General features: G+C 38.6%; 1 protein-coding gene across 1 annotated transcript in view; it reads right to left on the bottom strand.

Moving 5' to 3' along the window:
• FNDC3A (fibronectin type III domain containing 3A) overlaps positions 1–17,086 on the bottom strand; it is a 110,308-nt gene extending 93,222 nt beyond the window's left edge. Inside the window, exon 1 of the mRNA XM_072398651.1 lies at positions 16,855–17,086. The gene's annotated coding sequence lies outside the window, so the exon portion shown is untranslated. The remainder of the gene's footprint in view (positions 1–16,854) is intronic.
• Between the last annotated feature and the right edge of the window lie 2,043 nt (positions 17,087–19,129).

The following is a 19,129-nucleotide window of genomic DNA, read 5'->3' as shown; positions in this document are numbered from 1 at the left end:
ATGTTACTGTACAAATAGAAAAGAGATTAACTAAGAAAATGCAGAACCTTCATACAAAAGGATTAGTTTACAGAAACACCAAAGGAATAAAATGATGCAATGCATACATTAACATGCCATTGTACCTAGATTATGGATTTCAGTGTGGTGCTTGGGGATGACAATGCTAGGGAAGTACTGAGTATTGTAGTAAAAGATGCATCTTTTTTACTATATTTTTTCTGGTCTGCATAAGAATATATGCTCATTCTTTATACTGTTCAAAAGTAACACCACTGTCCAATAGGGGCTGCAACAAAAAGCACAGACTAAGATTCTCCTCTCTGGTATTCCACTAACCCGACTCTCTCCTCTACAATCTATTATGAATGCTGCAGCCAGACTCATCCATCCTTCCCACCGCTCCTCTTCTGCTGCATCTCTTTGTAGTTCTCTTCATTGGCATCCATTCCACCTTAGAATTAAATTCAAGCTCCTGTGCTTTGCCTTCAAATGCCCCTACAGCACTTGTCCCACTTACCTTTCTGACCTGGTAAAAATATAAAAAAAAATGATAAAGCATTTTCACCTAGGGTCATATCTTTACTGCCAACTATGTATTATTATGTTACATAGCTACATCTGGCATATTATTGTATACTACAACAATGTACTGTACACGGCTTCTTTGAGAAGCTGAGTTTATGTGGTGAAATTCCAAAAGGCAATTGCAACACACAATAGGTACAACTATAAAACAACTTAGGATTGGGTCTCAGCTTTAAGGGTATGTTCAGATTGGCCGGGAGGTAGTGGTGCAGTTACAGGTTCCTCCCATCCAATAAACTGCTTTCTCAGGCGGGATGTTACATGTGACGCCTCGCGTGAGGTCAAAATCCCATTTGCCGATAGATGAAAAAGAACCACTGTACCAGAAGCATGTGTGAACAGAGCCGAAATTTTCACCTTGTTCAATAAAAGGATTATTTGGGGGCAGAATCTTCTGCAATTGCAGAGCTCTTAAAGAGGAACTGAGTGGAGCTGCCCCCAACCTATGCGGATGTAAATCTCCCAATACCTTGGTTGACAAAATCTAGGCAGCAAAATAACAACTAATGTGCTAATGACACAGCTTTATTTAATAGGCATACAAAACAAATATCACAGATTCTGTTCTGTGACATTTTTAGAGCTGTATGGCACATTGTCTCATAGTTAAGTATAAAAAATAAAAATGTTTATTGAGGACACGAATTGGCCTCTTGAGGGTCTGGACCAACAATATTGTCAGAATAATGAGCAGGTCAAAAACATCAGCAACCTGTTAAGTGGCAAAACAAACTGCTGCCACATTTTTTTTAAATCTTTTGTTTCAGATCAAACTCTGAACTAAAGGAATATAAGAGAGAATTATAAGAGACTAATCAGGCACCAACATATGCATGTTTACGTGACTCTGACAAAGCCGCTCTAACCACACCGAGACGTTCTGCCCCAGGCCAAAAGCATGAATCATACAGAAATGGAGAAGCACACTGCATACTTCAAACTCCTCTCTAATTTCCACAGCAACATATTAGCCAACATTTTTGCAACAAAGAGGATAAGTAGGGTTAATCAATAGGAAAGACCAAGAAAGACCCTAAATAAGCTTTATTTTCATGCTAATAACTGGAGGAAATGCATATGGTCAAAGTCAACAACATTCCAACAGATAGGAGTTTAGCAGAGTGAAAGAAAAATAAAGTGGAACTCTGCAATCTTCACCTGTCCCTGGTCCAGTGCAGGGTGCCCTATCTTATTACTTCTCTTCCTTCTTGCAATCTTTGTCCATTTTGATTGACTGAGCTGATTAACTCCTGTGCAGGTGCGAAGAAGTTTGTTCGGTCTGGACAAGCACAGAGGAAGCTGGGGATCCTTTCTTGATGATCCATGGAGCAATCAGGCAGGTAAGACGCATTATTGCACAAGGGACATCGCCTCTCCCTTTTTGTAATAGTGACCTGCCTGGTCAAACATCGTAAAAAAGTGGAACTTTAATTAGTCTTGCATAAGTTGAAACTTGAAATTTACACAGAGCATAGTACTCTCTCTTTTAGTAAAAAAGAATGGTACATATAAGCACCTTGTGGGACTGCCATTAAAACAAATGTAAGGCTTTGCCCTGCAGGTTTACAGAAAACAACAAAAGGTCAGAACATTTGCAGTATTGGCTGTTCTTTTTGAAAGCCAACTTTTTATGTTTGCCTGGTATCTTACAATTTCTCTGGCTTTCCTCCATAACGCACACACATAGAGATTTGTATTTCTGGAATGTGTACTATGCTACTGTATAAGGTGGAGATCGCTGTGGTCACTAGCAAATCACTTTTATGGGATTTATACATTTCACCTTACAGAAAAATATTATTGGCAGACTGCATTTTACTGAATATGCATGGGATTTTGGCCATTATTGTATCACCAAGAACAGCCTGACATTTAAAAATGGAAGTGCAGAAAAGAAGTGTAAAGAAAGAAGATTCAGCTTTTAGTTGTCTTCATGGCTATACATGGTATGTTTTCCATCCATATAGTAGGAGATTTGAGAATATCCCAATTTAAACATATTGTTTGGAAAGGTAGTAGAGGAAGCTGAAACAGCTGAGTAATCAATATAACTTCAGTCACTTTGCTAGGAAACTTGAGGAGGAATTGTAGCACAGTGCCTGAGACTACCTGGAATTAGTAAGGTCTTGTTTTATAGATCTATTTCTGGTTAAGGATTTGTAAATACCTAAATGTCCGTAGGTTACATTTAAATGGGGCAAGCAAATACTCGGATACAGAGATTTTTACATGATGGGGAAATCAATGAATGTGTAACTTTCCCCTAGTTCACAACAATGCCAATCTTCTAAATTTAGTCGGTTTACATGTGTTCCCAAGCACACTGATAACTTCACATAATTCCCCACTGGCATACAGACAATTCTTGCTGCCATAAGTAACAAATACATTGCTTGGAATTTTATCTTTTACACAATATGGCTCAAATCACAAAAACCTTATCAGTTCCATAAGCAGTTAAAATAATGACCCTGGTGGTTTTTCCTCAAACTGGTCTCCTATCTTAAGCCTACCAATCAGATACAACCCACAAAAAAATCAGTTGCTTAATTTCAGTTGGCTGGCGATTTTCCTCCAGATTCTCTCAAGTTTTGGCTAATAAATTGGATTGGAAATCAGACCAGAAGTAAGAAGTTGGCCCATGTGTGCTAGACATTGCTTTGACGTTTTGTGGTATTTATTATAGCTAAATACTTGAAAGCGGGACTAAACTGTGCTTGAGCAATGTTCCGTCTTGGCCATGCAAGAAGATTGAAGACCCAAACCCAGAAGAAAACAGAGAGAATGTTAAACTAACCAATTCAAATCCTGTGCAGGTTGAATAGCCCTGATAATGGGATGTCTTTTCTAACATAGTAGAAGTACTGTATCAGTAAATAAACGTTACACTCTAAATACAATGTTACCAATGTCATACTTATTGACAGTAATGGTCAGGAATGGGATAAATTCTTTGCTTGGCTTATGTGGTATAGCATCACATCTACAGTACTGATGATCTTCCCTTTTCTAAACAGAAAAAGATGAACCAACAACTGCAACCAGTTTCAAAATCGTTGTGAATTAAAGTGGAACTAACGTCCCACTTTAAAACATACAGCAGGCCAGTGGTTATTGCAGAAATAGACAGGCAATGTCCCTTCTGCAATAACTGTTTCAGCTGTCAAAAGAGCTGTGAATGTCTGGAATGAATGAACTCCTGCACACCTCGGCGGGGGGGAATCATCCCAGCAAGTCCAATCAAGATGGCCAAAGGTGGAAGAAAATAATTAAAAAAAAAAAAAAAGATGGCAGGACCCTGGGACAGAATGGGGATCAGCGAGTATGGGGGTTTAGTTCTGTTTTAATGGGTGCTACTAGCAGTCAAAAATATTTACTGACCTTTCTGGAAGACTAATGCAGCTTTACTCTATAACAAGCAGCCATGGTGGGGTGGGGGCTGTTTCCTTTTCTTTGGACTGTGCTACTGAAAACTGATCCATTGTTGTGATTTTACTAAAATGTAATAGAAAAACAAACATTTCTAGTTCCTCCTGATGACCGCCGTGCCACTATTGTATTATATTGTATTATTAATGCTTTAGCATTGAGGTCGACCAGGAGGAACCCAGTGAACGTGGTGGGTGAGCAAAGCGATCTACATTACCAGAAGTGTTCATTCATTCATCAAATTGTCGTTCAGCGGCACAGAACGTAGAAGAATATTTCCCTTCTATTTTTACAGATATGATTTAGCTTTATAATGTTTAGCGACAGGGCTATTGTATATGTAATCTCCAATCAAATATAACAACCCAAAAAGGGGGAGTTGTCACCCTATTACAGGAAATGTCCAAATACACACCTTCATCTCAGATCACCAGGTTGTATTTTAAACAAAAGCTAAAGATTTAATATGGCCAAAATACCAAGGAGTAATTCTATATTAAAAGTAAAAGATTAGAAGATATTTTTCTAACTGGACTTACTGTACCTTAAGCAAATGCACTTGAAAATTGGAAACATAAAGGCAAGCCAGTCACACCCTTAAAGCTGAACTAAACCTGTGATATTCACCTATTCCCCTTCTGTCATGGGGTTCCACCATTTTCCTTTGGTTGCGCCGGGATGACGCAACTCCCACACGGGTGCGCAGAAATTCATTAATTGCCGGCACACAGAAGGGAAGCTGAAATGCAGGGCTTCCAACGCTGAGCTGCACATGTGCAGTTCAAAGTTTGATAGCTGGGCAGCAAGCAGGCAGGTAAAAACAAAAGTTATTGCAGAAGGGAGATCGCCTTTCTCTGTCTGCAATACACATTTGTCAGATCTTGAATTTTTCAAAGTGAGGCTTTAGTTTATTTCAGGTTGCAGGTTAAATAGCTTGATGTATTAATATTTACATGGTATATGTTGCTTCATTCATTGTAAACGTCAAAAAGGCAAGATTTACTTATTGTAAAGTCTGCTTGCATTATGGAATGATGCGTTAATTAGTATTAAAAAACAGCAATAAATAGACAGAACAACAAACCACAAACATTTCCAGATGGGAAGAACAGAAACTGAATATGATTCTAGATTATTAACATAACCAAATAGCTGGTAACTGCATTTTATAACGTTAATATTTTAGGGTATTATTGCAAAACAAATCCCAAAGATAAATGTGAACAGACTTAAATACGAAACATATTTATGATTAACAATACAACCTAGAAATCACAAGCAAGGAGATAATACATATGTCCACTGAATGTCAAGCTCATATTTTTAATAAACTCATCATAAATATTTATGAGCTTGGTTAATTGGAGAAGCTTCACATACCTAAGGATTTTTTTTTAGGATACACTGTACCCAATATATTCACAAAACCAAATATTTAAGCAAGCATTTTGTAAGTTATTGTAAAGTTTTGCTTACTCTGAATTCAGAATATGTAACAAATGGATATCTATCATGTCTACACAGCAGCAGCAATCAAACAATATGGGGCCATTTGTTCCATATGTGTATTAATGAATCATAACTCCCAGCAACTATTTGTAGTCATGTTTAGTGGCGTTTTGGAGCCAAAAAAACTGTTCCTATGTCTCCAAATGTGCGGACAGCCAAAGTTATTAGCAGCTTGTGTATGATCAGGGCAAAAAAAACACAAAAACATACGGAATACATATAAGCAATACATGCATGTACCTGTGAATGTAACAGTAAAGCATTTGGCTACTAACAAATGTAGAATTTGTGTGGACTAAGAGCTGTCAACCCTGTCTATAGTTGTCATTAGAAAAAATATATCCGTATAAACATCCTCAACATTAAATTGAATGTTTCAGCAGTCAAATCGAACAACTGGGCTGTCTAGTTTCCTTGAGAGAGTATGGAAGTGTGCACAGGACAGCTTTGAATTTTTGATATGAGAAAACACAGGAAGTGTGCAGAAGGCCACTTTAGATTTCTGACATGAAAGAAAGTGTGCACAGGACAGCTCCGAGATGATCAATAACTTTTTCTTTTTGTGCATTATTAAACATACTTCCAATGTTACATTTAATTTAATAAAGACAAGACCCAAAGTCCACATAATCTTCAGAATTGGCCTATAACTAGTAAAGCTACAAAGTCTTAAACTCAATAATAACATAACACACAATATCAATACAACTGAATTCTACACAATGACAACCAATCCAGAATCAAAGCTCCATAATGAGATCCTATAAAAAATGACAATATATTACAAACCTTACTGCTTTGTAGCTACCAGCTCCAGGTCTGAACAGACATCTCCCTGACACGGTTAAAGCAAGGCTCGAGCAGCACGTTATCTCAATGCTAAGCTAAAAGCTCTCAACTGGTGTTTGTCTTTTGGACGGGCTGCCAGGCAGGAAGGAGAGGAAATGGAGATCAGTTCAGCTCTACATTTCATAACACCCATCCCACGGATCACTGCGTACACTCTTCCGTCAATTAAATGACAATATTGATAACAGGTGCCCGTATGCTGCACCTTTTGAAGACTATGCTTTCCAACATCACCACCTCAGCCTGGTACAAATTACACAGCTCATGAATTTCTCATCTACATTTCAACTAAAGAGAAAAGTGCAACTGATTAATGAGGATTTACAGCACCCTATGCTGCAGCTAATTGTTTACTTTAATAAATAACCTCAGCAAAGAAATAGGACATAAAAGCACAACAGACAGATCTGTTCCAAGGTACTACTGTGACATTTGTATAGTTAAAGCTTGATATTCCCAGCTGATTCTTCACTATTTGCTCAATTCAAGATACAACACAAATATAAAATACTGCATAAACTTTATGTCAGCGCCTCAAGAAATATAAAGAGTGGATATTCTCTTTGAAGTCACAAACAATATACTGATGAATTACTAAAAGGTCTATTTACTAAACAGTGAATCTCACATTCACTGCAACATTCTTTGCTGGAGAATCTTCCAGGTCGATATGCATCAATGGCAGCATTTGGTTCACCACCGGGGAATGTGTCAGTGAATCTCAGATTCACTGCTTTATAAATAGACTCCTAAATGTCCATATTTGCTTCCCCCAGGCTCTCTATGAGCTACTCTATGGGGCGTATTCAACACAAACTGGAGAATGGAATTAACTCTGAATCACCGACCTCTCATATGAGGATGCATAGTTCTGGGGCCAACACCACGTATATATTACAGGTATAGGCAGCTGCATGATTACAAGGATATTTCTAGATTTCTATAAAGATTTCTACTATAAGGGGGTTATTCCTTCCACTGGTCACCAAAGGGGCTTTTCCCCCCACTAATACCCATTATTTTATTTTAGCTAGACTTACCTCAAACCTGAAATATTTTTAAGTGTTTCTCAGGGGTAAAGAGATCGACCATTCTAGACCAGTACAATTCACTAGGATTGTAAACTCTTCAGGGCACAAAAAAAGTAAACCAGGACCAAGGCTACAAAGCATAGGTAAGTATGTGTCTGTGGAAGGGAAAAGGGGTTTACTTTAGCTCAAAAGGGGTCACAAAGGATTACTTCTATGTAAATGAAAGGATAGTTATCTATTCATCTTATTATATTTTATAACTGGATCCCATAGTAGTTGCTTAATGTACAGCACTGCAAAATATGTTGGTGCTATATAAATCCTGTTTATTAATAATAATAATAATATTTTTAATAATCGTAGTTAAAAGATTGGCAATAGAGAAAAACTGCTTTTTTTGGGTGGGGTTTAAAAAGTATACCTCTGAATATTAGATTTGGTTAATTCACTTTAACTAGAATGTTAGGTGTAATGTAGGTGGGTCTAGAATAACCTGGGCACAGAGGAAGTGGGCTGAATATTGCTGGTGATCAGGCTAACATCTAGTCCTCCCCTCTATTCATATTTACAGGGACTATTAATCTACCTTTTTTTAGCTGGAATATAAATATATTTTATTTAATAATGTAAAAAATAGGTCAGGCATTAATAATTGAAAATAAATAAATAAAAGGATGTAGGTGACAGATGCATTTTAAACTTCAGAGCTGAAGCTTTAGTCATATCAAGACAAGCAAAATAAAAATAGTATACTATAAAAAGGTCATTAGGCAGATGTGACGTGGGCATGCTGTGCAGGGATATGATATGAATGGACATTTCACTTACTTGCTGATATGCTAGCAGGACTTTTATTGCTGGTGATCAGAACGAGTGGAAGTGAAAACAAACACGCACACTCACACACACATACAAATAAAACAGATTTTGACATTTAGAGATTAAAGTTCAATGAATGAATCCTGGAGGAACAGGATGTAAGATGTTTGCCTTGGCTGGAGCAGCCACCGAGTTAGAACATGAAGCTCCATCAGTTTTGCCTAACAGAATAAAATATCTTCAGAGTGGCAAAGAAAAGAAAAAAATATAGACCAATAGCAAAATGTATTTATGAAATACATCACAGAACAAAAAAAAATATATTTTTATATTATACAAAAAAAAATGGATGGATACCCAAGGCTCACCATTGTGCATGGAGGAAGACCCAATCCTCCACAGCTCTCACTGGTTCCTTCCTTGGACATCTTCTCATAACAGAATACAGTAGTAGTGACGTGAAGATGATAAAGAACCAGTAAGAGCTTTTAGGAGGCGACAACAAACATTCTTGGAATTATTTTCCTTCATGGACTGTAGCAGAGGATTGTTGAGACCTTTTTCTTTAGTCACAGAAACTGTATACATATTAGAAGTTTTTATTTTTATTGTAAGCAAATAGAGTGAATAAAGGCTTGTGGGGTTGCACAGCGAATAGAACTCTTGCCATGCAGCTCTAAGAAACTGTGGCCAGGACACTTAATACAGAGAACTTTTATATGTTACCATGCCTTTAGGAGGGTTTACATCTCAGACACACATAGGTTTTTGGAATTATGGCCCAAAAAAATTGGCCTTAGAATATGTTGGTGTCCTTAGGTTACAACTATGGGATGTTAGGTTTCAATGTGAGTGTGGATTTTTGTAAAGCTCTGCACAATGCACATATGTTATTTATAATATGCATAATAGATTGTAAGCTCTTCGGGGTAGGGTCCTCTTGCCCTCCTGTGTCACTATCTGTATTCGTCTGTCATTTGCAACCCCTATTTAATGTACAGTGCTAAGAATAATCATAATAATAGTAATAATAATAACAATAATATTAATTGGTGCTAACAGGTTCAACAGAACAAGGGAAATATTGGGGAAAGAAGGAGATGAAGAACTCATTTGTGAACATTTGTACCAAAAAGGCTCAAATATTTTATATATATATCGGTTCCTTGGGTATAGAGGAAAGTTTCTTAGAAAGGAAAACACAACTATCTATGAAAAATAGTAACCGGTTCTTAAAAGGTGAGCTTTATTGCAAAACATCACATGTGGTAGGCCTCAATGCAAACAGCTGCTCAGAGCAAAAGAGAAAACACAAATAGGCATTCCTGTAACACCCAAAAGACGTCAGGGAAAGTAGAAAGGCGATGCTGTACCTCCCTCAGGACAGAAGGTGCACAGTTACCTTTCTGTATGTGCGGGCAGAACATCGTCATGCGAGATTACTGACAGCACACCTCCATGAACATTCTATTTCCAACCTGTTGAACAAATAGAACACTTGTGTAACCTCCTAAGAAAGACAACCTGTGCTAACTGGAAAATACATGTTTCTTAAAGCAGACTGGGAGGTTGGACACAGGGAGGTTGGTCACCCAGATAGAAGATTTTTCCCTCTGATGCTGTTCAGGTAGCAAAAAATTGGAGAGGGTAAACCTACCTAGAGCAGAGACAAACAGCAATGAACCTAATAGGAGTTCTATCTTCTCAGCATTCTATCCAAACCAAGTGTTCAGTGTTTAGTTATACTTTAAAGCCCAATTGTACACTATTGCTTTATTACAATGCGGCTTTTCCCAAACTTTTTAGCATGGGGGGACACTTGAAATAACATTCAGGTCTTAAGAGAACCCCTTCTATAATTGCTATATACACAGCTCACTGTACATTAGTGTGGTGATCAGTGGGAAAATGCCTCTTACATTGGTGGCCATTGGGAAGAATGCCACTTTACAGATAACCAAAAAAGTCATTGGTATCAGTTAAACTGACCCGAGAGGCACAAACTGCTTATTGGAACCCCTAGCAACCCTTTGCGGAAACCTTGGCTGAGAAACCCTGCTCTAATGCATTCGGACAGTAAATAGAGAATAAATAAAATAATAAACTCAGAAACAGCCTTTAAATCCCTGTGTTGTTAGAACGTGAATAGGGCTCAAAGCAAAATAGTGGCCAAACTTTCCAGGGATCCAAAATGCCCTTCTGATCCTCTCCTTGCCTTGTGTCATTGATTGCATTTGTCTGTCACTTACAACCCCTATTTAATACAGCGCTGCAAAATATGTTATATATGTTATGCTATATAAATACTGTAATAATGATATTAAAAAAAAAAATAGGAACTGTTTCTCTAGGTATATCTAAACCTAAAAACAAAAATATAATAAATATTATTCCTTCATTTTTGCATTTGCATTAATTTTCTCCCATGGCATGCATATTTTAAGCAAATGCATGAAAATACCCCATTATTTATTTTTTTTTTTTCTAAAAATGCAATATCCTAGTAACTTCCTGTATACCAAATTCTAAAAACTATGTTATCCGTTTTCCCTGTTATCTTGTGATCTACACAACCCATTCTTCCTTTGTAATGGAATCCAAATTATGAGAGAAGCCTAGGGTGACAAGGCTGCCCCTCAATAGATACCGCACATTAAGCGATCAAAACCACCGCAGGGTATGTTTTGGCTCTAGATTCGCTATTATAAAGGTAGAGCTTTCTGCTGTATACTGTGACATGTCAGGAATTTATTCCTGCAGACCTGCAAAGTTACAACAATCTGCTTTAACGCCAGTTTATCGCATTTTGTTTATTGCTGTTGGGTTGATATTCTTCTTACTAGGACTGCACAAAGCTTCTGTGTAAAAACAGAGAAATGATCTAAAAAGCAGTCACACCTCAGAGAAGATCTGCAGAAGGTGTGAGTTTGTCTTCTGAATGCTCAAACTGACTGCTGATGGTATTTTATTGTGTTTATTGTATATGGAGGATACTTTGCAGATTGTAAAGATTAGTTATAAAAAGATATTATGGCAGTCCCTGTATCGTGACCCAACAAATCAGTAACTACCCAAAAGCATCAGGGTAGTTACTGAAAAGTGCCGGGTGGTGCACTCGGCTAAAAGGAGCTGGGGAGAACACTGATAGATAGATATATTTGAATAAATATTATTACACAGTATTTATATAGTGCCAATATATTAGGCAGCGCTGTACAAAGTCCATAGTAATGTCACTAACTGTCCCCCAAAGGGGCTCACAATCTAATGTCCCTACTATAGTCATATGTCTTTAATACAGTCTAGGGTTCATTTGGGGGGGGGGAGACAAATAACCTAACTGCATGTTTATGGAATGTGGGAGGAAACCAGAGTACCCGAAGGAAACCCACACAAACACAGGGAGAACCTGCAAACTCCATGCAGATTGTATCCTGTGACAGTGAGAGTGCTAACCTCTGAGCCACTGTGCTATATAGTTATACATAAACCGTTTTTGTTTTAAAAATAACATTTATTGCTAAAACAGATATAAAAATACATGTATACCTAAAAAACAAGGGAAAATAAACATTCCCTCTACTTAAACATAATCAAGTGGAAAGGTAGGAGAATTCACAAATCCCAAATACAACACAGAAAAATTAGTTTTACAGGAAATAACATTTTTTCAGTTCTTCATATTTCTTGTTCTGCAATGCTGAACAACTTCATAGCTAAATAATAATAAAAAAAGGAAGTAAGAGTCACCACAAGTGCACATGAACGGGAGCATGCTCGCTCATGTATGTCTTATTCCCATTATTGAACATTGACATGGCTAAGGCTTACATGAAGTCACAGAACCATGAATATACTGTAGCTGGGATGCCAAATGGTTTAAAAAATACAATTATTGAGATATATATATATATATATATATATATATATATCACCAACATATCACACAGCACTGTACAGTAAATAGGGACTACATATAGGGGTTACCCCTGAAGCCACATTTATAAGAAATATACTTCTCTGGTATCCACAGTCCATGTGACCTGCTATTCTTGGCAACAGCCTAAATTACATTTTGCAGACAAACGGATGTTGTATATTACATCCAGAATTTTACATTTTTCCAGTATTGCTCACACCAGCTTCTTTTCAAAGCATTCACTCCAAGGTGACTTCAAGGCTAATGAAACCATCCAGCTATGGGTAAAATACTAAATTTGGCACTTGTCAAGGTAAGAGTGGGCGAACGGAACAGTAAATAGCTCAACATGCTAGAGTAGGCAAACACATGGAAGAACAATTTGTTTGGTCACCTGTGGAATGCTCCAAGGCCAGCAATAAGCAAATGACTGCCAAGGACAAACCTCGGTTAGTTTTTCCAGCCCTAAAATTCACATTAAAAAAATCTAAACAAGGTGACTGAACAGCAAAGGTCACAGTGTTTGGGATAGAGAACAGATGAGAGGATGGGGAATTTCACTGGAACTTTAGGGCTAAGTAACATTGGCTTTGAACCAAAACAATTTTAGATCCAATGTGGCTGGATCTAAAGTAATTCTGAAAGAAAATCAGTAACTGGACAATTGAGAAGGGGCGACTTTTGGGGTTTCTAATTAAAAGTGTTGCTGATAAGAATTCGAACTACTTCTTATTTAAAAAGAGTATCATAAGGGCAGAATATCATAGGAAGACATTGGTAACAGAGCATGAACTACAGCCATATAATAAAATAATTTATTTGTGTATAGTCCCTGCAGCCTCTGCCCCAAGCTAGTACATACAAATGCAAACACGTATGTAAATGACAAACACGTAACATATACTAGATTTTGCATGCAGAAGAAAGAGGAATTATTCCTGTGCCAGTGTTCATAGACAACCGATAAGCTGTGGTGGTTTTCCGACATTTTGGAAGTAATAATTTGACTAAGTTTTGCTTCCACACACAATATCAAGTCATCACATACCTGGTATCCATTTACGATACATACTTAATATTTCTGACATGATTTGAAGGCTGTATTACATTTTGAAAGCATTTCTGCAGAAATGTAAAAGTACCCAGTTTTCTTTTTTTTTTACTGTAATTTTTTACAATTGCAGTAACTTCCTGTATCAATTTAACATCGGTACATTTCTGCAGAAATGTGGAAATGATAAACAGTTGTGAAAATATTAGGTGGCTCTAATTTATAAAACAGGGAATCTGACATTCCCTCAAATTTTCCCTTGTGGGAATCTTCCAGTACCAAATATTTCAATGGCGGTAATTAATTCCCACCAGGGAATATTTGAGGAAATGTCAAGATTCCACATTTTATAAATAGAGCCCTAGGTGAGGATTTATATGTAATAAAAACTGATACAGATGAGACGGGGGGGGGGGGGGGGTCTGCTGTGTTAATGGTGGATACAGCCAGCTGCAAGTGTCATTTTTTCATCTGCACAAAGAATTAAGTGAAGATTAAGGTAAAGGCTGATTAAGTGACCTGTCCAAATATTATAAAATAACAATAAACTAAAGATACAACAAAACGGTTTGCTGCAATATTCACCTACAATTTATAGATTTTCCCTCCCCTTTCCCCTCCCACCAACTGACTCCTTCTGCTGCTTCTTCTTCTGACATTTCAGCCCTGCTGTACAGTGATTACAGAGAGGCATCATTCTGTGTTCTATTGTAGATCTGCTTGGAGTTAAGGGTGAAAGTTATCTGTTCTAAAACTGTTGTGTTCAATTTCTGAGACAGAATAGACGGGTTTATGGAAACAGGTTTTTTTTGTCCCAAAAAAAAAAAAAAAATATTTATTTCCAGAGTCGCCCTGACTCTGGTTTAACTCATATTTTAAAAAAAAAAAAAGTTTTTAAAGATCTTTTAGAGTCACTGAACACCGCTTGCTGCATTTTCTTTGCAGCCCATAAATGCTGTTGTGAGTACTCCTGGTGGTGCAGTAGACTGAATGGAGATTTCACACAATGCTTGGTTTTAACATTGGAGACACAGTGTGTAAGGCTATGGCTATGTACACACGTGAGGCGATTCTCATCTGATACGAATGGTCAGGCTCTTCTCAGAACACTGAATCCCGTTTAATAATAATAATATTAATCATGGATGTTCCCTGGACAAGGACATCTTCTGGTGACCTTGCTAGTCACTCATCCACCTACACCACAGCTGGATCTTAAACCAGAATCTGCAGATTTGAAAGCGGGCAGCAGCAAGCAGTAATAAACTACTCACTGCAGCCCCTATTCATTCTCCATTGGAGTGCTGCAGATAGATGCTACATCAGTGATCTCCCCGGACCCTTTTACCCGGGTGCACCACCTGGCACTTTTTAGTAAGCACCCAGCTGTTTTTGGGTGGTTACCGAAGAGTTGGGTCACAATACAGGGACTGCCACCCCATCTACAATTTCTTCCCACCCAGTTTATAAAAATCTCTGTGTTAAACACTGTACATGTAATGTTTCCCCTGAGGAAACAGTAACCACACCAAAACCTCACCACCAGTCTGAGCACAAGGAATTGTAACAACTTTAAATTTAGTGTAACAAAACCCTGCAATGTGCCCTGTTTATAATGACAGAATGAATAAAATACATTTCTCAAAAAAAAAAGCATTTTTTATGAATTGCTTTTTAAACAATAAATACAAAAATACAGAAAAAAATAAAATTCATAGAAATAAAGTCGCTGAGGAGAAGAGTGAGATGATATACAGACATATAAAAATGTTTATTCATTATTTTTATTATTAAGTGGTTATCTAGGACTAGTTTAGCATAAAGTTAATCAGTGGGGTTGCTGTAGCTGCACAGTAGGAGTTGTTATATTATAGCTGCTCCTATTGGCTGAATAAAGTACAACCTAATTAACTTTTTATACTGCAGTCAGTGCTTATTACAGCACAGTGTCAGTGCAGACATCCAATGCCAAGCTGACAGGTTCAGGCTGGTACTCACAAATTGCACACCCAGTGCATAGACTTGGCACACTCTCTAGAAGAAATTAAGTCCTGCAGGGCATATCTGGTGCTTTAAAAGTCTGTGGAGGTTATTTTGTAGTGCATGTAGATTAGCTGATGTGAACAGGTAAAAAAAAAAAAATGATGCTGAAGCTGAACACCAGGCAAGAGATGTGCCGCTTACATGAGAGGATTTATAAACTCCCACAATATTTGTCTTTCTATCCATCAAGTCCTGAGATTTACACAGCTCTGTCTCAAAGCACAGTGCTGGTTGCCAGGTAAGAGGACCTGATCTTTATTTGTGGCAGTTTTGCTTTCCCTTACTGGTCCCTTCCTTTTCCCCACCCTGTAACTGGACAGTTAAACAGAAGGAGCAGCTGGGGAGGTAATTTCCCTGCCAGGCTGTGTGGAGTACCTGACTAGAGCATCACCTGGCCCCAAAAAAGTTATTAAGCTGTAGGCAGGTGGCAGCCCTTGTATTGTGATCCAACTTTTCAGTAACCATCCAAAAACAGCCGTGTGGTTACTGAAAAGTGCCGGGTGGTCTGCCCAGCTAAAAGAGGCTGGGGAGAACAATGCTCAGGCGCCACCCAGCTAGTGGGGCAAAACCTAAGCGTCACCCAGCCAAGCTGGGCAAAACCTAAGCGCCACCCAGGCCAGCGGGGCAAAACCAAGGAGCAACCCCAGGAGCCACCCAGGCCAGCGGGGCAAAACCCAGGCGCCACCCAGGCCAGTGGAGCAAACCCAGGCATCACCCAGTCCAGCGGGGCAAACCCAGGCATCACCCAGGCTAGCTGGGCAAAACCAAGGAGCAACCCAGGCAGGCGGGGCAAACCCAGGCATCACCCAGCCCAGTGGTGCAAAACCTAGGCGCCACCAATAACTTTTTAAAAACAAGTAAATGAAGTACCACAAAGTAAGGCATCAATTGAGGTGTCAAGAAAGGTGCAGTCGGAGCAACACAAGAATCTGGTAATCCAGAATATAAAATCACAAATCTACCCAAGGACTGAACACAGACAGAATCATACAGGGTACACAGATTACAGATATTATTTCTAAGCGCAGACTACAAAGAATTTTTTTTAACATGCAGAGCATTATAAACTTTTCCCATCTTCCATGCCATCTCAGTGCTGCTCCCCTCCAGTCTCATCCTCACATCTTCGGTCAGAATCAGCTGGCAAAGGCTGCACCAGCTCCACCAGGGATGCATATTACAGGGTGACAACAACAGCAAAGAGAGTTGTCACCCTGTGAGAGGAAGTACCTCATCATGAAGCCTTATGGCAGGATCAGTAAGTGTTATTTTAATGAAAGCTGCAGAATTTTAATGACTATGGGTCATGTCATTAGCCAAGCACTGAAAAATCACAATCGCCAGCCAGCGACAAATCGATGGCGATCACCTGTGTGACATGGCCCTGCTTCATGCTTCTCAGGATTTCCTGATCTGTGATTGGCTATGTATTGGTAAACAATGGCAGGGACAGCACAGACATCCCACAAATCAGCACGGTGACACCTGGGGACACCGCAGCAGGAAGTTGTCAATGTAGCAGCCATACTGTAAACAATCATAACTTCCCTGTCAGCAAATGTCAACATAAAGCAGCAGAATTTCCTGGTCAGCACAGAGGCCACACAGACACTTACACTGCTGGTTAATAGCTTCCTCACAGCTCCAACCTACAGGCAGCTCTGCCGCGGCTCCATCCCTGTCTCCTGCCAGGCAGGTTGGGCTCCAGGCCGGCCCAGTCAGTCACATCCAGGTGCAGACAGAAGAAGAGGCGGCACCGCTGCTTCCAATCCCAGGAGACGACCAAAGCACAGACAGCGCAAAACGCACTTCACTTGCTACTAGGAGATCCCGTGACGTCAATGCGCAGGACGCAGAGATTCCCTGTGACGTTACGCGCTGGCTCTGCCCAAACACAAGACAGTGGGCGTGGTTAGTCACTTTCCCCGCCTTTCCCTGAGCCTGGTGACCTTTTGACAGCAGTGCTGGTTGCTAGGCGACAGCTTAGCAGTGGTCCTCAATGTTTACATATGAATGTAAATGTGAATAGTGAATGTCCTCTCTGTCCTGAGGGGAGATGCTCCTCATACATCATTGATATATGTGCTGCTTTGTCTTAGTTTTTTGTTTTTTCAAAAAAATGAAAAATGTTTTCAAAATAAACAGTAATAAAAAGCTTTTATATATGCAAGAACGATCAATAAAATAGAATTTTTAGGGGAAAAAAAACAAAAAAAACTTACTTTTACAGGTGTAAAGCCGTCAATCCCTCCGCGAACCAAGTCCTGTAGGTCCTGCACTGTCTTCGCTTTTCTTCTTTCTTGAACTGGAGAACAGGCGCGGCCATCTTCTTCCTTATTTTTCCAGCTTCTTCTTACGTCACCTGATCTTGCACTGCGCAGGCACAATATCAGGTGACACACCTCCCTGAAAATGTTTTACATTCCAGGAAAGCTCTGCGCATGCTCAATATCGGACATGCCCAGGAGCAGCCTGCAATATGTGAGGAAGGCATCCAAGGAGGCTGCAGGTTTACCCCCCAGTCCTTACCACTGTGGCGTTAAAAACAGAAGAGGAGGGGTCGTCCCTGAAAAATTCAAAAGAAAATTAAAAAAAATCTCTTCATTATATAAAAGGGTTAGCCATCCTTTTATATCATGTAATGAATGAGACCAGACTTTGACTCTGTTCTCGTCTTTTCTTCTTTTTCCTTTCTATCTTTTCCTTTTTTTTTTATTTGATTTTTGCAAAGGCGTTTATTTAAGAATGCTCATTTGTTTTACTTGATACTAGATAAGTACTGATTGTGTATTGATATAATCGATACGAAGGGTTAAAAAAAACACAGGTGTATTTGTAGTCTTGTTTTGTTCCTGTGGTTTTATTATGTATTTCATGATTTTTTTTTCATGTTTTGACATCATTCTGTATTTTGCGCCTACCTTTCTCTTATTGTTTAATATATGTTTTATTTTGCTTTTTTTTCTTTGTGATCCTGCTTTGTTGTAAACTTGTAAATGTTAAAAACTTTAATAAACATTTACATAAAAAAAAAAAAAATAGAATGAGACCATAATATCAAATTTATGTCATGGTGATGGATCGGCTTTAACAGATAAATATGAAAGTTGAGCAGATTTATCACAAAAAAAGTCACAATAAGTGACAACCATGTCAGTTCCTCCCCATTTTTTTATACAATACAGCAGGGTTTCTCATCCAGGGTTCTTCCAGAGGTTGCTAGAGGTTCCTTGGAAATGAGCAATTTGTGCCTTTCAGGCCATTCTAATTAACACCAATTATTTTTTTGGGCTATCTGTAGGGGGTGACATATTTTCCACTGGCCAGGCATTCTTACCACTGACCACCTACAGTAATATACTGTGAGCTGTAGTATAATAATTATAGTGGGGGTTCCCTGAAGACCTTAAAGTTGTGTTGAATGCGTTTCCTCCAACAGCTCAGAAAGATACTGATAGATTTATTGCTTCATGCCACAAAAATTGGGTGTAAACTATGTTGAGGACATTTGCCTGTGGTGGAGCCATTCGTTTGTAGGCTCTTCTGAAGATAAATACATAACTAATGCTGTGGAGTACTTTTGTTGACGCCATATTAATACAATATAATACCATAATAATATAAACTCCACACGAAAGTTCAAAATAATGATTACGATCCCTGCCTGTATGATCTCACACTCTATAAAGCCAGCAGAAGCATGCCTGCTTGTTGCACACATAGCTCATGAATGTTTGAGAAAGATGGATATCCTGCACCAAAAGTGTGCAAAAGAAACACCTCTGCCATGACATTAACTATGTTGACAATTAAAAATTAAAATAAAAAAGTGCTTTTTCTTCCACTATTTTCTTTTTCACTATGCAAGCTTTTAAAAATTAAAAGGCAACA

Source organism: Pyxicephalus adspersus, chromosome 1 (genome assembly GCF_032062135.1).
Source record: "Pyxicephalus adspersus chromosome 1, UCB_Pads_2.0, whole genome shotgun sequence".
NCBI lineage: Eukaryota > Metazoa > Chordata > Amphibia > Anura > Pyxicephalidae > Pyxicephalus > Pyxicephalus adspersus.
The sequence above is the reverse complement of the archived record's forward strand: the minus strand, read 5'-3'. Positions and strand labels throughout refer to the sequence as shown.